The sequence below is a fragment of the Hylobates moloch genome, unplaced genomic scaffold, assembly GCF_009828535.3.
Source record: "Hylobates moloch isolate HMO894 unplaced genomic scaffold, HMol_V3 SCAFFOLD_12, whole genome shotgun sequence".
Classification (NCBI taxonomy): domain Eukaryota; kingdom Metazoa; phylum Chordata; class Mammalia; order Primates; family Hylobatidae; genus Hylobates; species Hylobates moloch.
Genome location: NW_026652287.1, coordinates 59,607,733 through 59,631,160, shown reverse-complemented (window position 1 = coordinate 59,631,160; position 23,428 = coordinate 59,607,733).

The following is a 23,428-nucleotide window of genomic DNA, read 5'->3' as shown; positions in this document are numbered from 1 at the left end:
ACAAACAAACAAATTTCCATTGGAAATTGGACAGTGCTTTCTATACCATGATTTACAAATCAGTTTCCTGGGTAAGAGCTCACACCTCAGTGATGTAAGTGTGTTTCCAGTTCATGGGTATTTCTAAAAATCCTTATCCTGCCAATATGGGCACAGGCAACATTCTCACATGCTAATATCTCTGATCAAAGCCAAGGACACACATAATTAACCTTGAGCATAAAATTATAAACAAGTGCAGTCATCGGTGTATGAAGTTGCGGATCATTCTCCCTGCTGTGGATATGATCTGGGCTGCAAACACCAAAGCCCACAGATCTGATGGATGTAGTCGTGACCTTGCTCTGCCCTTAGTCAGTGATGAATCAGGCTGTCCCTGTGCTGTTCTTTGCACCCAACGACTTGGAGACAGACTTGGCTCCGTGGCTGGCGTGGCTGTCAGTCTCCATGCAGGGATACTGGGACTCCCTGCCCAGGCACCACTGCAGACCCCATTAGGCCTCTGGCCTTTGAAGCCCCAGGCATCAGCGGGGGAGGCCATCCTGCTTTCTTTTTAAAAATTAAAATATATAAATGGGACTTCGGAAATGACTTCTTAAATTTGGGGGGGTTAAGTTTTTAAATTACTGCATTTCAACGTTTCACTTTCATTTTTTTCTTCCACAGCAGGAATCCAGGGACACATTTATGACCGTCATAATTGTGAGTTAGAGATCTCCCAGGCCAAGTGAAATGAAATTATGAGAAACTGAAATCTGTTTTAATTGGAGCATTTATGGAAAAAAGAAGTCAGTGTGGCTGCTTTTTTTTTCCTTTATATGACCCTCTTGTTCGTGGCCATACCTGTGTCCAGAAACCAGGGCTGGGTAAACTTGAGCCAAGAGACAGCTGGGAGGAAAAGAGAGAGAATGAGATAGGTGTGTCTGTCGGGAAGGAGTCATTTTCTTAGCTTAAAAAAAATGGAGGTACGGTCGCTGGAGTTCCGCCTCAGTGACCATGAAACCGAGTCGGCAAAAGCTGAAGGACCCGGCTCCTGAAAGCCTCATCAGGGCTTGTCATTGCTCTAATGAATATCATTTAAATTGCTTTGTATATTGGTGGAGTTTGGATGTCGATTTAATTTGTGCATGTGTTTGAGTTCTTCTGCTTGGCTAGGCTAACAGAGAAGCAGCCGCCTAATGAAAACTGAGTTGGTGACAGTGTGATGAGCTGCAACCCAGTCAAATGAGTTTGAAGGGCTGCTATGACAGCCCTCAGAAAGAAGTTCATGTGGCTGGAGATAGAGGAAGGCGGCTTTCCTGCAATGTGTGGACCTGCTGGGCAGCAGGGGCTGCTCCGTGCAGCTAAGGTTACTGGGGATAGCACCTGTGGGGACCTCACTTTGCCCAACCCACCCTCTCTCTAGTGGGCACTGAGCTTGGGGCACAAGAGACTGTGTCTGTGGAACTGGGGTCTCAGGAATTCTCCCCTCCCTGTGTTGAAATGGCACATGGATGGATTTGCCCGGGGAGACAGCCATAAAGGTGAGACTCAGAGCCCATCTCTCCAGCAAGCCTTCCAGTCAAGATTGTACAGGAGGTCCTTCCTTATGTTTTTTTTTTGTTTGTTTGTTTTTGACATTTCTTTTTTTATTTTATTTTATTTTATTTATTTATTTATTATTTTTATTATTTTTATTTTTTTATTATTTTTTATTTTTATTTATTTTATTTTTTATAGTCAATCACTGAAAACTTCCTTATGTTTTGGCAACCCAAGAAAGCAGAGGCCTTCTCCCACATTGCTGTCAACCCAAGGAGTCATGTCCTGATATTCTTCTTGGGTGGCACAAGCTCACCTCACTACTTTCTTCTTGTATCTGTCTCCCCAGCCATCCTAGGAGGGCTGTAATCTCTGTGACACCTATTCATAGATGAGGATTGGGGATCAGTGGCCTGGCCTGGGCCCCACTGTGTCAATCAGGAAGATCAGCCAGGCTTCTGTTTTCAGAAGCTTTAGAAACACGGAGCATCCACCCAGTGACAGCCTTACCCAACCCTCCCAGCCCCTATCTCCAAAAGGGCCATGGTTCTGGAAGGAGTTTGACATTTGGCTCTTGTGTTTCAGTGAGACTAGGGCTTGGGTCTCCTGGGGCTCTGATTTCATGAGAGGCACCCTGCCAACGCTGATTTTCCTGGGGGTACTGCACCAGTGGGTGGTCCCAGGGAGAAAGAGAGCACACTGCTAATAAAGACATACCCAAGACTGGGTAATTTATAAAGGAAAGAGGTTTAATGGATTCACAGTTCCACATGGTTGGGGAGGTCTCACAGTCATGGAGGAAGATGAAGGAGGAGCAAAGGCACATCTTACATGGTGGCAGGCAAGACAGCATGGGCAGGGGAACTCCCATTTATAAAACCATAAAATCTTGTGAGACTTACTATCACAAGGACAGCATGGGAAAGACCCACCCCCATGATTCGATTACCTCCCACCAGGACCCTCCCATGGCAAATGGGGATTATGGGAGCTACAATTCAAGATGAGATTTGGGATTTGGGTGGGGACACAGCCAAACCATATCACCTGCCTTCTTACTGCACTTGTCAAAGGTGTGACCATTGAACAGATGACCCCTACCTTCACTCTGCTCTCTCCAGCTTCTCATCTCAGCCTTCTCAAATGTTTTCAATATCCCCATTCTCAACAAGGCCAGCATAGTGCTTGGCAATGATCCCAAAGGAGAAGGTGCTCTGAAATCCTGGCCACAGCCTCTGCTCTCTAAATGCCCTCTACTCTCACCCCTGTGTGACTCCCTCCCAAAGGGCAAGTGGGGACAAAAAGCTTCTGAAGTCCAGGAAAAAAAAATGGGCTTATTCTCCTAAATGGAACTAAAAGCCAGAGACGTGAGGCACCCACAAGAAAGACCCTTCCATCTCTTTCTAGCAGCCAAGAGATGGGGGAAGGGTGGATGGAGTGGGGGCAGGGGAAGGAAGGAGATACTGAGGAGATGGTGCCTTGTGCTTGGGCCTGATGGAGGCTCTGGGGGCACAGGTAGGGGAAGGAGTGGTGGGAGGTTGAGGGGGCTTCCGGACTCCTAGAGAATGAGTGAGGGCAGGGCCTGCAAGGGACTTGACCACCATGGCCCATTTGAACATGGAAGGCCTATGGTTTTGTTCTGAGAAAGGGTCTGAAGAGCTTTCCCCCAAGACATGTGGGGGCCCAGGTCATTCTCCTGGACCCTGTGCAATTCTCAGGCAAGGGTGAGCTCTCATCTCATCTGTGCAGGCTGAGAGAAGGCCCTGAGGTCCTGTGTCGTCACCAAGAACAAGAAGAAAATTCCTAAGACCTACCTTGGCCTTTCATAAGTTTGGACTCAAGCTGGAGAGAGGAGACATGTATGTAGTCAACAATCATGCCAAGTCAATGACAACACGCAATGAATGAAGAACACGACTGGGCAGAAAACAAAGTGAAATTGCAAGGCTCAAACCCTGAAACTTGAAGTGGGCCGGCCAGGAGCGCTTCCTTGTGCCAGACAGGGCCCGAGGTGGACTGTGAAGGATGGACGCAACTTGAGCTTGCAGAGAGGAGAGGGCGTTGGAGGGCTGGCCCTGTCCTTGGTGGAAACCACAGGGGCTTGGTCCCTAGATGTCCCTCTGGCCCTGCTTTGAGATGGTGAGACTCATGGTGTCACTTGTCACATCATAGGGAGTGCCTTCTGAATCGTCCAAGGCAAAATATCACCATGACCATTTTAGAGATAAATGCATTTTATTCTATTCCAGTGTGTCTCAGATGGGGATTTATTGGAACTTTATACCACAACCTTTTTTTTTTTTGGAGACAGAGTGTTGCTCTGTTGCCTTCCTGGCTCTGCCTGAAGGTCAGGTTCAAGTCGTGTGTTTAGGGTTATGGTCTGGGATGAAAAGGGTCCTGTTAATGGGCTCGTAGGTGATTCTTTGTGCATCTTGAATGATGTCTGGCCTCAATTTGCCAAAGGGGGAATGAGCCCCAGTGTGAACTTCTCAGATTCCTCAAGGAGTGGCACCCCTGATTCAAGGATTTCAAGTGGTGCAATCATAGCTTACCGCAGCCTTGAACTCCTGGGCTCAAGTCATCCTCCTGCCTCACCTCCCTAGTAGCTGGGACCACAGCCATGCACCACCATACTCAGCTAATCCTGTTTTTTTTTGGTAGAAACGGGGTCTCATTATGTTGACCAGGCTGGGTATACCAGTTTCTTGACCATTTAGGGGTTACAGGCCCTTTGAGAGATACAGTCTCTCTCCTCAGGAGAAAGTGGATGCAAGCACCACTTAAGTATTGCTTAAGATGCTTAAGTGTAGGGGGACATGGGCTCCCTGAAGTCCACCTCTAGGCCTTCGTAGTGGATCCCAGTTAACAAACACTGCTCTCTACTGCCCTGCAGAACTTGTAACTCACAGGACACCTGTTCCTCTCCAGGCTCAGGGGCTAGGGGTGCTCATCAAGATGCTGTCAGCAGGAATTTGCTCAGGATCTTAAGCAAAGAAAGGGATTTGGGTTCTTGTGGCTGAAGTCCAGGATAAGGGGCTTCAGGCCCAACTGGACGTGGGTGCTCAGTGATGTCACCAGCAACCTGCCCCTCCACCCTTCTCAGCACCCCACCTCACTCTGACTTTGCCTTGTCCTCAGGCACTTTTCCCTTTGTGGGTGACCCACCCTTGTGTGGCTCAGCCACCTTCAGGGGAAAGGGGCTTCCTTTCACAATAGTGACAGCAGGTGTGTTCCTACCTGCTTTCAGGCCCAGAGCGGCAGGCCTGGCTCTGCCCGAAGGTCAGGTTCAAGCCATATGTTTAGGGTCCCAGTCCAGGATGCAGAGGGCTGGTAGGTAATTCTCTGTGCATCTCGAATAATGTCTGGCCTCAGTTTGCTAAAGGGGGAATGAGCCCTGGTATGACCTTCTCAGATTCCTCAAGGAGTGGCACCCCTGATTCAAGGACTTCAATTTACAATAGGGAGAATCCTGATGAGAAACCAAGATATGGGATTTTCCTTTCATTTTTCTTTTCTTTTCTCTCTCTTTTTTGAGACAGAGTTTTGTTCTTATTGCCCAGGCTGGAGTGCAATGGCATGACTTTGGCTCACTGCAACCTCCATCTCCTGGGTTCAAGTGATTCTTCTGCCTCAGCCTCCCAAGTAGCTGAGATTACAGGCATAGACCACCATGCCCAGCTAATTTTTGTATTTTTAGTAGAGATGGGGTTTCACCATGTTGGCCAGGCTGATCTCGAACTCCTGACCTCAGGTAATCCACCTCCCTCAGCCTCCCAAAGTGGTAGGATTACAAGCATGAGCCACTGCACCCAGCCGGCTATGGGATTTTTATGACCCACTGGGAGCAGGTTCTCCTAATGGGGCAGGCAGTGTCTCCTCCTCCTTAGGCCAGAAGTGTATAGGGTGGGCCATGCTGACCTTGAGAACCTCCTGGCCTCTCTCCACAAGGTATATAGCTGGGGACCCCTACCCCAGAGTCAGAGTGGGCCTCTCTGCCCAAAGACTGCTGGTCCTTTTGGTCATGACTTCCTAAACCCTGTTATGGCTGCAGACCAGAATTTACTAGAAAGAGGAACCTTCATTGACTGGCCCTGTCTCTGGCACCTGAACTGCACAGTGAATATTTTACCTGGCACAGGTTGCAAAATGTGACCCATGGACAGAATATGACCTGCTGATTTGTTTGGCTTGAGCCATACCGCTTAAAAAAAAAAAAAAAAAGAAAAACCCACAAAACTTGAATTCATTGCCAAACTTTGAAGATTGGGAGATTTCATACAACAGTGAGATTTCTGGCATCTCCAGATGCCACATTCCTGCATAACAGCAGGTGGCTGGAACCGGGCAGCAGCCGCCCATTTTAGACAGGACATCCGCTCTCTGGCTGGCCCCAGGCCCTGCTCTTCCCTATCTGTCTTGTAGGCTGGGCTCTCCCACAAGTGGGACTGAGATGAGGATTTGAGGGCAGGTAGTTCATTTGACAAAGGAGCCCAGAACATTCAGATAGGAGGGAGGAGGAGGCAGATGGGGAAAAAGAGGAAGCTAATTCCCAATGCATTAAGGAACAAGCTGCCACTGTAGGCCACTGGTACTTGGTCCCCAGGAACCTCTGTAGGTTTGTGCAGGAAACTCTCATCTTTGAGTGGCCCCACCCCAGGATAAGGCAGCTGATGGTCCACCACCTCCTGCCAGTCACTGGCTGAGGGTGGCTTCCCTGTGCACAGGTGGAATATGTCCCCACAATCATAGGGCTTGCAGGAGGAAGCCTTTGGCCAGATGCAGACTGGGAAGATGAAGGAACGTGAGGCCATATGGATACCCCTGCCTCCTGCTGCATTAAACCATTCATGCTCCCATCTCCCCCGCTGCTTTCCTGTTGGCACCTATTCCACATGGGGTCTTTGATCGGGTGGGAGAGCTTCCAGCAAGGAGGAGTGACTTGCCCAAGGTCACACACTTCATGTCAGCGGCAGAGCCAAGGCTGGAGCTATGGGCCTCCCCCTCCTCCCCCGCTGTTTCTGCTACTCCATACAACTCATTCCACGGAGACTAGAGCTCTGGTGCCTCACTCATCCGTTTTATTTTATTTAGTTATTTAATTATTTACTTATTTATGTGTTTATTACCCATCTAGTTCCAGAGATAACTTAGGGCTTCTATACAGCTCATTAATTGCCTCATTGCTAGCTAGAAACAGTGGGACTGGCTGAGAGGGGTGGGGATGAGAGCGGGGGGGGGGGACCCACAGGATCTGTGAGACATGGAAACCTGGAGGCCTGCTGCAGGGCACACTGTCCCCTGTCTCTTGGCACCACACAAAATGACATCACACAGGAAGTGGCCCCATGCAGGAAGTCCCTCCCCCAGTTAAGTCCCCCACTTGCCACAGGGCACATCTCGCCCTGACCAGCAGGACCGGGGCACCCCGGCTGGGGAGAAGGCAGCTTTCCTTCATGGCTTCGCAGCTCCTCGTGCTCGCTGCTGGGGGGCAGCCGTGGGCAGCGGGTGGCGAGGTTATGAATGCCGAGAGGAGAGGGGCTACTGTCACAGCTCCATGCAGCTTTGAAAAGCTTCATAGGATTCTCATCCAGTGCCCACACTCCTCACCCCCTGCCATTTCTTTGTCCTACCTCCATGAAAATGACCTGTCCTAAAATTAGTGCCAGAATCCACATGGATTCTAATATAATCAAGGTGGGTTCAATGGCCTTGAGAATTTGGAGGAGAGTTTCCTGTCTCTGTCCTCTGGGACCTCCAAGTCCAGGCTCAGAGGCTGCAATTCTGAGCCATCCATCTTCAGACCCCGGCAGGGCAGAGACACACACCACCCTTCACGATGCTGTCTGCCCTGGCCATTTCTGCTCTGCTCACCCAAGATGTCCATGCCAGCACTGCCATCAATTAGTCCTGAGGAATGGATAAAGGGGGTTACAGGAAATTAATTTCATCTGGGTTTTCTCTCCTGAGGCCCTGCCTGGCAGTCAGCGCCCTCGACACCCACATGTCCGCAGCCCAACTGTTGCGTCCATCAGCTCTTGTCCGAGTTAACTATTCATTTTATGTATTTCAATTTGGGCAGAACATTTATTTGGCTTAAATTTCCTTTTCAGGGGTTGGAATGTGCCTTCCACTCACAGGCAGAGATGATCTGCTTGAATTTCGTCAGAAGGAGTTTAGTTTACAAAGATAGCAACTGAGCTATTAAAACCAACAACCCCTTTTAAAGCAAACAGACCATTAAAATATAGGAACAGTTTATGGCATAAATAAAATTGAGGATATAGATTATTTAAAGATAAGATTTTCAAGAAACAGGGATAAAAAAACATTTAAATAATTTCTCCACAATATATTTTTTTTTACAAAGTGAACTTCAAAATGCAAATGCAAATTTTTTACAAAAAAGCACAGAAAGACATTAAAAACCTATCTTACTAGTAAAGACATATGAAAACGACTTGACTTTTTCTTCTTGATCTGTGTATGATTTTTAAGAGGTGGAGTGGGAGGGGGGAACTCTTTGAATTCATAAATGGTAGCGTTTACCCAGCTCGTGAAACCACATTGTGGAAAAAGAAGCAAGACATTTGCTTCTAGATCATTCTTTGCAGCTGACTGACAGATACAACAATTTTGTCCATTAGTCCGAGCCATTGTCTTCCCTCAGCACAGAAGTGCTGTACCGCGGAGGTAGATTTCCACTGCTATGCATATTTTAAGGGTTATTTGGCAACATGGGTAAAGCTAAAAGTAGCCTCTTAATCTAATTAATTGACATTTCTGAATCTTGCTTTCACAACAACACATGGTTTCATGTTCTGGGTTTTAGCACTTGTCAAGCTTTTTTGGAGAATGTTTTGGTCAGAATGACAAGATAATTTGTGACTGAGGCTCCAAGCTAGAGAAGTGTTTAAGGCTATAATGATTTATTATCATCACAGAATAACAAAATTTACAAAGTGTTTCATCAGAATTTTTGAAATAAGTTTGCCACCATAGGAGAATCATTGGGGTGGAGGGGGCTGGGCTCGCAGACCGGGAGGGTTCCGACTTCATATACAAACTTAGCCGTGACTGATGGCTTAACATCTCTCTATGAAATTTATCTCTGCACATGCCTTGAGAGAGAAACCACAGAGCACTTTTGGAGGACAAGAGGTGATAGAACGAGAACACAGAGAAAATTCAGACCTCTCCCCCAGTTTCTGTAAGCAGGAAACCCGAGTCCCAGCTCCACTTGTAACGTATATGTGGCTGCAGTCAACGATGAATTTCTACATTTTGGCAACGGTCAGAGTGAAAGTAGTCGCACTATCTATAGAAACTTTGAGATGGAGAACACTTGGAGTATGCTACTGAAAATGCAAGAAACACATTTTTGAAAGGATGAAATAATATCACTGAGTGACAGTAAATTAACATGCTGACATTTGCAGACTTTCAGAGCATTGCCATAAAAAGAAGTAATACAACATGACTAATTTGGACTTCTTTATTCCTTCCTTGGGAGAGACAGCCCTGTCCCTCCAAGGCCACCCCTCGGGCTTTGCCTATCGGCGCTTCTTCCTCTTTTGCAGGAAACACTGGAAATTTAACATTCCCCTAAGCTCAGGCATTGCCTCTCAGAGACTCTGGAGAATGTGATTTTTGACTTCTGAGTTCTGAAGATGCTCCTTTGAATATCAGAGCAGTGTTCAGTGGCTGGCAGAGGGCACACAGACCGAGCCTGCAGTTCTTGGCTTCTTAATGTCCACAGATGTTCTGCCTACAGGACGCCAGGGGTGGGAGAGCCCTTGGGCACCCTGAGCACCCATTGTACTAATGGTGAGATTGAAGCACAGGAGGATATAAGTTTCCAGGTTGCTTCTCTTACTCTTGAGCCAAGAGTGCAGCCTGAAAGGTCCTCTAGGAGAATGCAGGCATCTACCCCCGGCCACCACACCCTGCATTCAAAATGGACCTTCGATTTAATATTATGGGAGCTGGCACAGTGCTTGGCACACAGAAGGTGCTGAGAAAACTTGGGCTAAATTCATAATTTTAAAAATGCATGTGGTGAATGGATTCTCATAACCTTTGAGTTCAAGCTCAGTGCCTTCCTAAGTGCTAACACAGCCTGCCTCTCCTTTTCCTTGGTACTTGGGTTTCAGGAAGAGGAGGCCATTCTCTAACTGGGACAAAATGTTCTTTTGTTCTCAGAGCTGTGCTTCCCAAGTGAGCGCCACACCCTTCCTGTCCAAATAAACAAATTCACTGTACTCTGACAGCCTAGCCCTGTGCCTGGCACATAGTAGATGCTCAACAAAGGTGCATTTTCTCCCACTAAGGAGCTTCGTATTTTTCCTGGAAAAAGACTACCTGGAAATGAGTACATGTTTTAAAAAACTGGTGCCCTGGGAAGCCCAGAGAATAGCCTGTCACCCAGAGTTCCTCAATGCATGCCAGGAGGACAGAGCCCAGAGATCAGGCGGGTGCCGAGGCTGAGCTCCCAGCTTCTGCACAGCCCCAGGTCCCAGATTCTAAACCCAGACCTGACCACTGAAGAGGAGGGGTGGTAATTTGCCAAACTACGCTTTATGTAGTATCACCAGACTGGCTGTACTTAGGCAGGGCACCACGGACAAGAGATGACCAGACATGGACGAGGATGGTGAATCTGACAGAGACCCAGGCAGGGGCGACTGGGTAGGACAGAGCAAGAGGGGAACTCAGGCTGCAGAGGGGAATAGGGGGTCCTGGCTGGGTCTCAGAATTAGCCAAAAGCACAACAGCAAAGGGACTCAGACCCCAGGCCCTGAGCTATGGCCTGGAGATGGCTCAGGGCTGAGGCTGAGCCTGCAGGAGGCCCATGTCTGCCCTCTGAACAATTAACCTGGAAAATCAGCACAGGGCAGAGCAGAAGGAAGTATGAAAGATGCACATCATAGAAGTTGTTCTAGTGATGAAAAGTCAAGTTTGAAGCGTTCCTCTCCCCAGCACAACTGGGCCCACGTCTGTCCCATCAGTGATATTTCGGTCCCACAAGAGACCTGGGATCTTGGGCTTTCTCTAAGGATTTTCCTAGTGACTGAGACAAAATCCTTGGCCCGGGCTGGAGATGTGATGATTTGAGGGTTCTTAGAGGGTGGGCATGTGACGGATCACAAAAGAACCACCATTCTCTCCTCTTCCCTAAATGCAGCTCCTTCAGCAAACAGTGACAGCTGCCGTCTACACCCAGCATCTTGAGTTGGAAGAATGAGGGTTTCTGGAGAACATGACCTCCTATTTCTCTTTTTTTAAAATTTCCAGCAAAAATTGAGTGAGCTCAGATACCCAGGGACAGGTGAGCTCCCAGCCCCATAGGATACCCTCAGTGGCCTCCCTGCCCTCCCTCTGCACCCAGGACCACAGACCCCAGCCCATGTGCCTAGCAGGGAATGGCCATTTCTCAGATGCGCGCTTCGACTGGACCCTACCAGGACAGTCTGAGGATTTGCGAGCTTCAGGCCATGTCGTGGGCTGAAGACTGTTACGAGGTAACATAACTTGAGAGTAACCTTTCAGCAGAACAGTTTGAGTTAAAATAAAGGGATTGAAAAAGAGTACAATGACCAAAAAAATCTATAAAAATGCAATTGCGCTAATATAATTTTATCACTTATTTAAAAATGTAGTCGACCCAAAAGACTACCAAGTGTGAAATTAAGGAACAGCTCCTCTACTTTTATGGAAATCACTCTTCCTCACTTGTCTAATAGCCTGATTTTGTCAGATCATTTATTTCCATGGTTTTAAAATGAGCTTGACAGACAGAATTTTATAACACCACTTTACTGCAAATAAGAACATCATTTTCGCTTATTAAAACTGAAGCTTAGAGAAAGCATTAAAATTAACAGTTCACTCTGCTTTAACCTTTTGAATACTGCCATGACTTTACACCACCAACTATGTGTAAGGGAGACCGTGGGGCTGGGGTTGGATAGGGAAGGTGGGCCGGGGCATGGATCCCAGACCTGCCAGGACTCACAGAGGACTCACACTCTACTGGAAATGGCTGTGATGGAGCCTAGAGGAATCGCCCCGATGGGCCACTGAACAGCAGCTTTGGGAAGCCAGCCCTAGGGCCCAGGGGAAGCCAAGGGAAGGCACTTATGCTAAGCTGTGGCAAGGGACCTGCATTTCTCCCCGGGAGACTACATTGATTGACAGCTAGTCTCTGAGAATCTCAGGCATTGGTTCTTCCTTCCCTTATTTCCTGTATTCAACAGATACGTGAGCGTCTTTCACGGACAAGGCACTGTGTTAGGCACTTGAGATAAAACAGTATGACCGAGTCCCTGTCCTTGGAGAGCTGATCAGATCAGTGAGGGAGACAGACTGTAATCCAAGAAGCAAATAAACATTTACTGTCATGCCTGATAGGGTGCTGCTGGCTGCGGAGAAAACCAAAACAGAGCCGGGGACTCATAGGAAGTGCTTGTTGAACAGAAGGGCGATTTCCCTGGCTGAGGACTTGGAGCAGGGTTTTGCAAGTGGCCTCTCCTGGCCATCAAGACAGCCTGCAGCAGTCCTGTTCCATGTCCTGTGGCTGAGACCTGGATCAAGGGCTTTACTGGACAGAACAGCTGGAATCTGCATTCCTGTGTCTGAGAGCTTTGTCCAAAACTTGAGAAAGCCACTCCACCCTCATGGCAGGCCCCAAGAGCCAGGGAGCTTATACCCTTGGGAGCTGCTCCCAACCAATGACAGACAGGGACTTTGGGCAGGGACTGGCAATTGTGTTGTAAGACACCATGGATGGGTCTGAACCCCAGCTCCTCGCCTCTTGTAGCGGGGAATAAGCCCGGAATGCATGTTTCCGGGAGTCTTCTCATGGGATTAAGCTGCAGTCACCCAGTTTATCAATTGCCCCAGTCTTACCCCCTTAACTGGGTGCCATCCTTCACTCACTCCCCTCGCTGTCTCCCTTGCACTTCCCAAATCAGTTACTTGCCCTGGAATGCTTGGCTCCAAGTTTGGGAAAATCTAGCCCTCGGCAAAGACCAACGTCAGACAGCTGGGGCTGATGGCTTTTGCTTTTCCCTAAATCCCCAGTCAGATCTCCTTTCGTGCCCTACTTAGAACTCTCAGGCTCAAGCCTTTTTATAGGGACCACTCTGCATAGGTGCTGACTAGTCCATACAGAAGCAACCAGAGCAGGCGGCAGGTCAGGCCCAGGTACAAGCCCCTTGCGTCTTCCCCAGGAGGGTCTGAGACTGCAGCGTAGCCACCCCGTGCAGCCTGCCCAGTCTGTGCTCCCAGGCAATCTTAAACCGCAGTGACTTAGCAGGTCCTGGGGCCAGCCTGACCAATAGCGGAGGAGCCTTACTTCCCCAGAGTGGACAATTTGGAGTCATTTCACGGGGTCCTCCAGAGGGGTCCTGGGGTGGACCCCCATTGCCCACAGCAGTGGTGAATTTGATGGTGTGTCCTTCGATTGGCTGGGCATCTGCTGCTTTTGCCCCTCCTTCCCTCATGCCTGCTTACGGGGTCATGTTCCGGAATAAACTACTCACACATACTGTTTTGCCTCAGCTCTGCCTTCAGAACACTCAGGCTAAGGCACCAAAGGGAGTGAGAGCCGCTCAGACACTCTGGGTGGCTTTCCCAGGCCAGCCCTCTGGGGCTGGTGTCTGGGCTTAGCTTCTGAGCACACAGCTCCCCACGGCACCGTCCTGCTCCGTCGCCACCCTGAGTAGCACAGCCCTCTGTGCCTTGGCTTACATCCTTCCCTCTGCTTACAATGTCCATTCTCTCTAATGGCCTCTGTGCAGCCATCTCTGGCTCTCCTACGAAGTGCTCCCTGAAGCCAGGGAGGAAACACCTCTTCTGGAACACCCTCCCCGGACCACTCCCCACACCAAAGGCCATAGCCGTCAACAGGACTGACCGACAGGGCTGATGTGGGATAGAGAGGGACAGGGAACACAGAGGAACTCACTACTCGGGGCCTGGCTCCTGCACACCCACCATGGCAGCCTTGCTTTCAGTCACCTGTAGCGTGTCCAGTCCTGTCCTTGGTGCTGTGAGTAGGACAATGCTGTGGGATGGAGATCGAGACAGGGAACACAGAGGAATCAGCCAGGCAGACTGTCCAGTGGCACGAACCCCAGTGAGAGCCGCAGCCTCAGGCCCACGGTGGCGCTGTGAGAACACGGGCAGGGCAGTGACCCTGTGCAGGGAAGGCCCCTCTGTCAGGAGCCGTCACTTCCTCTGAATGGAGGGCTGTTCCCGTATTGGGAAACTTCTCTGTGCCTGGCACATAGTAGATAACCAAGAAATAATGAATGAATGGAAAATGAAGGCATGTATGATAAAAAAGAATGAACATACTCCGTACCTGTTTGCTGTGTGTGTTACAGCATCAGAGCGCCTCTGCCTCATATGCCCTGGGGAATACCCCCAGGCACAGACAGTCACTCCCGAGGCCCTCTGGGCAAACATCTGTCACTACTTCATGTTGCAGTCTGCTTACAGGTGAGCCTCGCCCCAGCCTGGGAGCACCTGGGACCTGAATCTTTCTCTCTCTCTACTGCACCTGGAAAAAGGCCCCCGCAGAGAGAGAGCTGATGTGGCTGGGCGGCAGGCATGTGCACAGAGGGTGTGTTGGATTCTGATGAGAGGTAAAGGGATTCTTCACCAGACAGGGAAGACTAAAAGCAAGGCCACCATGGTGGGTGTGCAGGAGCCAGGCCCTGAGTGGATTCCTCTGTGTTCCCTGTCTCTCTCCATCCCGCAGCAGCCCTATGAGGGGAAAGTCACTTTATAATCTCATTTCACCGAAGGGGAGAAAGTGAGCCTCGGGGAGGCTGAACATGGGGACCAAGGCTGCATGCTTGTGTTGGTGGAGAATGACCATGCACTCAGTTTTGGCGCCACCCCTGCGCTCTCCTACTACATCCCCTGCACCCCGCACCCCTCCCCTCCCAGTGACTGGACCGTCCCCTCCTGCCCTGGGCAATCTCAACTTCTGTTACACGGTGCGCATTGAGCTTCTTCCCAAGACTGCAAACACCTCACTCATCACCCCAACACTAGCCCCTGAGCAACACTTGGACAGGACTGGCACTTAGTAAGGGGGGGCTTACCTGGTTCTTTTAGATGTAGAGGCCATGAGATGCCCCCGGATTTCTAAGGACAAGGGATTCCCCGTTCCCTGCAGAGAAGGACACAGAATTCCCACACGCAGACCCCTCTGCTGCTGCTATGCCTGTCTTAGGGCAAGCTGACCCCACCCCCAGAAACCCCAGGGGTGCTTGAGTGACTGTGACACCAGCGAAAACTACACACAGCTGCTTGGGGAGCAGCTGTAGTGACAGGTGTCCGTGGCATGGCTTTGAATGGGAAGGGAGCTCAGGTCGTGTTAGCCTGGTGCCCCTGCTATGCATAAAAGAAAGGGCAAAACTCTTGGTGGTAAGCGCAGTGATTTGAAAATGAGGCCGGGTATGATTTTGAGGCAGATGCAAATCCCCCAGTGACATTGTTCGGAGGATGGCACATTCCTGCAACATGGTGAGTTGTGAAGGAGGCCTGGAGTTTCTGGAGCATCCAGGCTGCCTCCCCCTCCAACCAGCAGCTGGGGTTTCAGAGCAGCTTACTGTGTCGCCCTGCAGAGCGTAGCAAGCAGAGCCCATCGTCACTGCCCCCAGATGTGTGCTGTTTGGATTCACCATTGCCTACTGCAGAGGGGTTTTGGGGGAGTTCAAAACACTCTGCAACATTTGGTTGGCGTTCCCCATTGATGATCAACAGTGGAAACCTCATCTCCTTCGTTTTCCTCCTCCAGTCACCAGAGAGCCAGGAAAGCATGGAACCAAAAGCTGATTCTTTGTCTGATCAGGGTCTCCGGAAAGGAAACCCAGACTCTCCTCTAGCTAGGAGGATGTTGGGTAAAGTTCATTATCATTCACTGAAGTGACTTCCTTCCTTCCCCACTCCTGCTGAGGCACCTGCAGATGCTGGCCAGGTGATAGCTTTTAGATGCTGCAGTCCTTCCTTGCAGACTTGAATCTAAGTGTGGCCTTGTCCATCAGCATCAGGGCACCCCGGAGAATGACTAAGAGGTTTCATGGGTGACTTCAGAGCGGGCTGCTTCCTGCTGTCCTTGGACAAGCACCAGCCTCATTGACTGCAGTGTCACAGAGCAGGTCGGAGCCCAGACTGATGACTCGGCCCATGTAGATCACACAACAGCTTAGGGCAAGAACTAGAACTTGAACTCTCCTCTTCCAAAATGTGGGAAAGCAGAGAGGCGGATGGCCTGAAAATCACCCGCCGCAATGAACAGTATCTGTTTACAAAGACAGGAACTCAGAAATGCATCCATTGTGACAAAACAAAGCCTCAGAAATATGAAAGCCAGTGTACTCTGAGAGAGGGAGAGCCATAGCGTGTTTTATATTTCAGCCCTGGGGATTGGTGCTGACCGGCCCCCTTTCCTCCAGGGCCCACAGCCCAGCCTGGGCTCAGTTCCCAGCATATCATAGTTTCACTGCACCTGTGCAGCATAGCTTTGTGGTGACTCACTCCTGCCTCCTCTGCAGGCCCGGCCGTGCCGGGGACCAGAGCGTGTACACCCTAGGGCACAGCACCCTGGTACCCAGCATCCGTAACCAGGCATGGCCTTGAAGCTCTTCATTTTGTCCTCATGCAAGTGGATGGACCAGGGGATGCTAAAACCACAGGGTATTTGCCAGTGGGTCTCAGGAGGCTGGCTGGTCAGCAGGTCACTCAGTCTCCTATTCAAAATCTGCCAGGTGCCCAGGACCTGCCTGGCAAGGTACCCAAACACTTGCAGCAGAATTAGTATTGGAGGTTGTCTGTGAGCCGGTCTGTTCTGTAGATGGGGGTGGGGAGGAGAGTAGTGTTCAGACAAGAGCAGGAGCTCCTCTGCCTTAGTCACACCCAGCTGTCCTTTGACAGCCTTTGACAGCTGGATGTGAAATTTCCTTAATTTTGAGATTGCACTGGCAAATCCTGCTGCCATCTTTGCTGAGAAATTGCCACACATTACAGAAGTAGTAAAACTCCCTCTTCATTCCTGTCCCTTTGCTGAAGGGACAGCAGTGAACTGGTGGGTGGGGGACGGGGAGTTGGCCCTTTCTACCCGGGTTGTGAGGTAGAAGTATGTCATCATTCCATGCTTATATGTGCACAGGAAAGCATACTCATGCATGCACAGACTATTGCTTTTTACATATATGATCATTTTGCGGCTGGGTGCAATGATTCATGCCTGTAATCCCAGCACTTTGGGAGGCTGAAGAGGGAGGATTGCTTGAGGCCAGAAGTTTGAGACCTGCCTGGGCAACATAGCAAGACTTCGTCTCTACAAAGATTTAAAAAAATTAATAATTATTCTGCACATATTGTTGGAGACTTGGTTTTCTCAGGCCCTTCGGCTTTTCTGTTAACCCTGGTGGAGGGGCACACAGTTGAGATGCAACTTTGGGCGTTCAGCCATTTCTTTGCCAAAGACATCTATGACTGTTTTCCTTTTTTTAATCTTAAAAAAATTCCTGTTCTTTCTTGTTCTTCTCTTGATCCATTTGCTGCATTTTTCTCTGAAAAGTCTATGTGTGTCTTAGAAATCTTAGCTCTTGTACTTGAACTCCTTATTTTGCTAGTACAATGAAAGTGACTCATCAGTGATATTTAAAGCCCCTCTAATGACCCCAACTACCGCTGTCCCTGGGAACACCTTGTCCTGGGATTTGCACGAGGATACCTCACCCTGAATATGCAAATAACATTTAGAGATGGTTTCGATTAAACTAAGCAAGTAAATGTTTGACGTGCACTAGGACTCTATTTTCAAGATCTATATATTATGTTTTTACCCAAATGTATGTGCAGAGAAAATTAAAATATCTATACTGAATATTTTCAGCACTTGTCTAATATACATTGTCTTGTTAAATCCTCACGATAATTCTATGAGGCTAATGCTATTATTATTTGTGCCTTAATAACTGAGGACACAGTAGTGGGCTGAATGGTGATCCCCAAAAAGATATGTCCACATCCTCATCCCTGGAAACTGTAAATGTTTACTTTATTTGGAAAAAGGGTCTTTGCCAATGTGTTAGTCCATTCTCATACTACTATGAAGAAATACCTGAGACTGGGTAATTTATACAGGAAAGGGGTTTAATGGACTCAGTTCCACATGGCTGGGGAGGACTCAGGGAACTTACAATCGTGGCAGAAGGCAAAGGGGAAGCAGACAACTTCTTCACATGGCAGCAGGAGAGAGAGCTGCAAGCAGAGGAAATGCCAGATGCTTATGAAACCATCAGATCTTCTGAGAACTCACTATCATGAGAACAGCATGGGGAAACTGACCTCAGGATCCAGTTACTCCCACCCGGTCCCGCACTTGACACGTGGGGATTATAATTCAAGATGAGATTTGTTTGGGGACATGGAGCCAAACCATATCACCTGATATAAGTGAATCAAGTGTCTGGAGATGTCGAGATCATCCTGAGTTATCCAGGTGGGCCCTGACTTTGATGACATGTGTCCTTACAAGAGACACACGGGGGAGCTGGCATAGGGAGAGATGGTGGCACGAAGACAGACGCAGAGATTAGAGGGATGCAGCCACAACCTCAGGAAGGCCACCAAAAGCCAGAAAAGTCAAGAAACGGATTTTCCCCTGAAGCCTGAGGGAGCAGGACCCTGTAGACACCTTGATTTCTGGCTTGCAGCTTCCAGAGCTGTGAGAAAATAAATATCTGTTGTTTTAAGCCACCATGTTTAATATCATGGCCTCAGGAAACGAATTTAGACACTGAGACTTAGAAGGTTGGAAACATCTGCAGGTTACGCAGCACCCCAGCACTACGCCCTGTGCCTCAGTGCCCTGGGGTGCTTAGGGATACAGAGAAAAACCATGCAGCCCTGAAAAAACTTCCAGCCCTGGGAAACCACCCGAGCTCCAGGCCTCCTGTGGGGACTGCAGGGGAGAGCTCTGCTGAGAAGCCCTGTGAGCAGAGGCGGTTTGCTCCGGCATCAGCGCTGCAGTGGGCAGGATGCTGGGGTGAGTGTTCTAGATAGTTCTGCTGCTCTCAGCCCTGGCTCTGTGGTAGGTCCCACTCCACCTCCCCAGGCAGGAATGAGAGCAGGAAGGGTTCATTCCCACTCAGCACAGCCTGCTGCATCTTCTGGGGGCCTTGGCTTGAGAACACCAGATGTACTGGTGTAGGTGGCCAAAGATGTGCCCACTGGACAGGTGCAAAGGTCCCAGGAAACCATATCACGGCAGGGTTGGGAGGTGTGGGGAGAGGGTGGGGCTGGAACACCTTCAGAATTAGAAAGACCACCTCTTCTGCTTCCCAGGGAATTATTTATCTTCTGGGTCTCAGCTTCATTTGCTGTGAAGGAGGTCAAAGAGGTGCCTGTTGCACAGGTGCAAAAGATCCCAGGCACCCATGTCACTAGGGAGCAGGAGCCAGGGTGAAGCCAGAACAGCTTTGGAATAAGGAACCACTGGCTTGGAATTAGTAAAACCACCTGTTCTGCTTTGCAGGGAAACCAGTATCCTTTGGGTTTCAGCTTCCTTTTCTGTGAAATGGACTTCCTAAGGGGGCTAAAGCATGCTCTGAAATGGGAAGAATGTAGGCCCCAGGCAGGGATGTCCCTTGTATCTGCCTACTCCTTGACCTGGGACAAGGATCACAGAAGGGCCCTGCAGAGCATGGGGCTCAGGAAGAGGCCCCTACTGCTCAGGCCTGAGCACTGCACTGAGTTCCAGGGTTTTATTTCTGGAAGCCTTCCAAGGCAGAGAGAAGTCTTCAAGAGCCACCCTAACTCCATTTTCTCCCAGCCCTCCAGAACATTCTACTGTGTTTGGTGGCAAAGCAGGCTCTACCCTCGGCTTCCCAGTGGAAATGTGGATGGGGCGGGGCAGGGTGGTGTCCCTGCCCCTCCCTGTGGTCAGACACTAAACCTGACTACAGGTACATCAAGGTGGTGAGCACTCCAGCTGCTCTTCCCATGAGGAGACACTGCCCCAGCCTACTGCTAGCCTAGCCAGGGCAGCCATTCCTCAGATGACAGCAGCTACTGCCATTTACTGAGCACCTACCATGTGTCAGGCTCAGTGCTAAGCAGTACTTCTACTTGATGAAAAATATGATTCTTGTCCCCACTTCACAGATGAGATGACAGCGCCAGCCGGCTTCTGCAAATGAACTGACACATGGGTGTCTTTTCTGGAGACCATGATTCAATAGCCTGTCTTCCCCCAAAATGGTTTTATTATTAAAAAATACTTAGCATATTCCACTTAGAATTGTAGATATTTCATATCTTTTGCTTATTACAATGCACTGTGCTAAGCATCCATTATTTAACTGTGCACTGGGTGTAATCATTCTTCAGGTACTGGTATGCCAGCAATAATTTACATCCTGTGTAAGGAGTTGGGATGTATCCTCTACCTGTGTGGATAGAGCTGACAGCAGGACAGAATATAATTGTTCCAAAAAGCCACACTTGATAGTTAATGAATGAGCGGGTGAGGATTAGAGATGGGGAGATCCACCAGCATTTGTGAGAGGTAAACCAACAATTAGAAGAAGAATGTGTTCTGTTGGCTGTCAGGGAAAATTTTTGCAACGCAGAAGGGAAAAGATGATTTAGACTCAAGGGTAACACAATGTCTGCTTGCAGGTATAGGCGCGAGGAAAGTCATGCTCACAGATGTGCTTAAAGATATATTTTTAAGAGGACTTAGAATTTCCTTCAGTGCTTTTAAGATGTCAGAAAGATTTGGCTGTGCCTGTCCATGTGTTCACTCAACAGGTGTGTCCCGGGCGTGTGCTGTGTGCCTGGAGCGTGCAGCCTGGGAGCTCTTGCACCAGGAACAGCTCAGAGCAGCAGCTCGTGTCCCTCTCTGAGTCCAGGAGAACTGAGGCTCCAGGGAGGATATATTTCTGTACCCCCAGGAAGCAAATGTGGATGATAATCACAGTCATTGCTGCTAGTTATTGACCACGGAGTGTCTTCCAGGACGCTGCGTGTTATCTGTTATCTCCATGATGACAGGAGAAACTGGACTGTGCTGTCTTTATATGTCATCTTGGAGGAAGCTGGGGCTGGGGAGATGGAGGACCTGCCAGAGGGAGGGGTGGAGGCCTGTCTGGCCCTATCTCTGGGCTCTCTCTCCATCCTGAACTGTGGATGCTCAAACCCAGAGCTGTGACAGCAGGTCTCAGCGGAGGCGTATTAGGGGTTTTGTCAAAACTGAACCTTTTCCTGCCCAAGGGGAAAGAGTTAAACTGCCTGAGGAATTCATTTTTGCTTTGATTCTATGAATTCTGTATTTTTTATATATTAAGCTTCCCTTTGGAGTGTGTGTGTAAGTTGACAGTAGCCATTCTGCAGTCGGTGCCAAGGTCCCTGCTCAGTTGACCCAGGCAGACAGGGAACCTGCTGGCCTGCCCTCTAGAGCCAAAGACTGCAGCAGCCTGGGACCGTCTTCATATCAGTCCTCCAAGTTTCCAAAGCTAGATCCAACCACGCTGGAAAGGCACATGCGTTTCAGGCATTGGGCATGCTATCCTGCCCCTCTGAATAAGCGGACACCTAGCTTTTCCTACTTCCTCAGGCTGCAGGTGCAGCATTGACAGATCACTGGAGCCCTGGAACTTTATTCAGTAAGAAGCTTCTGCAACCCAACGGGACACTGACTTGGCCCCTAGGCAGAGGCTCCTCACCCACTCTGTGCTTACTCTTAGCATCTCAGGCACTTGAGGCCCTCACCTCCCTGTGTATTTCAGTGATGGTCTTGGGGGTCGCAAGTGAGCATAGAGGGACTAGTCACACTCTCATCTCTTGAGCAGGTTCTAGGGGCTTGGCTCAATGCTAGCTGCTCTCCACTCAAAACTACTTCAAACCTGCTCCATCACCCCAGTGTCCTTTGATTTAGGATTAATAGTCCTGTTTTAGAAATGAAGGTTTTGAAAGGCCTTACTGTCCTCCTTTCTCTTGGCAGACATTTGAACCTGAACCCAGATTTCTTCTTCTTCTTCTTCTTCTTCTTCTTCTTCTTCTTCTTCTTCTTCTTCTTCTTCTTCTTCTTCTTCTTCTTCCTCTTCTTCTTTCTTCTTCTTCTTCTTCCTCTTCTTCTTTCTTCTTCTTCTTCTTCTTCTTCTTCTTCTTCTTCTTCTTCTTCTTCTTCTTCTTCTTGCTCTTCTTCTTCTTCTTTCTTTCTTCTTCTTTCTCCTTCTTCTTTCTTCTTCTTCTTTCTTCCTTTTTCTTCTTCTTCTTCTTTTTTTTTTTCAAACAGGGTCTGGCTGTCTCTCCAGACTGGAGTCCAATGGTGCAATCATGGCTCACTGCAGCCTCGACCATTCAGGCTCTAGAGATCCTCCCTCCTCAGCCTCCCAAGTAGCTGGGACCACAGGCACAAGCCACAATGCCTTGCTAGTCTTTTAAACTTTTTTTTTTTTTTTTTTTTTGTAGAAATAAGGTCTTGCTGTGTTTCTTGGGCTGGTCTGGAACTCCTGGGCCCAAGCGCTGGGATGACAGGCAGGGACCACTGTCTCAGCCTTGGACCTAGAGTTTTGAGTATTCTGTATACACAGCTTCTCCTCAGTATTGGCCAGGTTGTTGACTCTGACATCTTGGTTGGAGACCCTGGTTGCTTGCTGCAGGTTGTTTTGTCTACCCCTTTATTTTGCCTTTAAACTTGCCATTTCTTTTTAAGTTTGTAATTTCAGGCTTACAGAAAAGTTTCAAGAATTCTCATATTCTCTTCATCAGATTCCCTAATCATTAGCATTTTACCAGCTTTTATTCTTTTCTCTCTTCCTCTCTCTTTTTTGTGTGTCACACTGATATGACTTGGCTGTGTCCCCACCCAATTTCATCTGAATTGTAGCTCCCATAATTCCATGTGTTGCAGGCAGGACCCAGTGGGAGATAAGTGAATTGTGCGGGAGGTTTCCCCCATACTGTTCTCGTGGTAGTGAGTAAGTCTCACGAGATCTGATGGTTTTATAAGGGGTTTCTGCTTTCACTTGGCTCTCATTTTCTCTTACCTGCTGCCTTGTTAGATGTAGGTTTCACCTTCCACCATGATTGTGAGGCCTCCCCAGCCACGTGGAGCTGTGAGTTCATTAAACATCTTTTCCTTTATAAATCACCCAATCTCAGGTATGTCTTTATCAGCAGCGTGAAAACAGACTAATACACACACACACACACACACACTGTAATTATGTGTATACACACACTTTAATTTTTCTGAACCATTGGAGAATTAACTGCAGACCTGATGCTCTTTCACCCATGAATACTTCAGTGTGCATTTCCCATAAACAAGGATGTGCACTTCCATAAACACAGGAATTAGAAAATACACAAAAATCAGGAAGTTAATATTGATAGGATAACCCGTCATCTACAGATTTTGTTCTGATGGGGCTAATTATCCTAATACTCTCCTTAGTGGTGGAAGGAAGTCACAGATCGTGAGTTGCCTTCGGTGCTCATCTCTCCTTGGCCTCCTTTTATGCCTTTATCTTCCTTTGTGTTCCACGACACTGATGTTTTTGAGGGCTGGAGGCCGGCTATTGTGTGGATCGTCCTCAACTTGGGTTTTTTAAATCCTGACATTTTATGAGGATTAGGTTTGCATTACGCATTTCTGGCAGAAATGCCACCAAAATGGTGCCTTGGTCTCCTCGGTTCTTCCTGTCAGGGGGCACAAGATGTAGCTTTGTCCCATGATTGGAGTTGCTAATCTGGATGTCTTGGTGACAGTGGTGTTGCTAGCTTTCTCCATTCTTAGGAAAATGTCCTTTTCCTTTGAAATAAGTAAGCGTCTTATGGGAGATATTTCAAGACTATGTAAATATCCCCTGTTATTCCT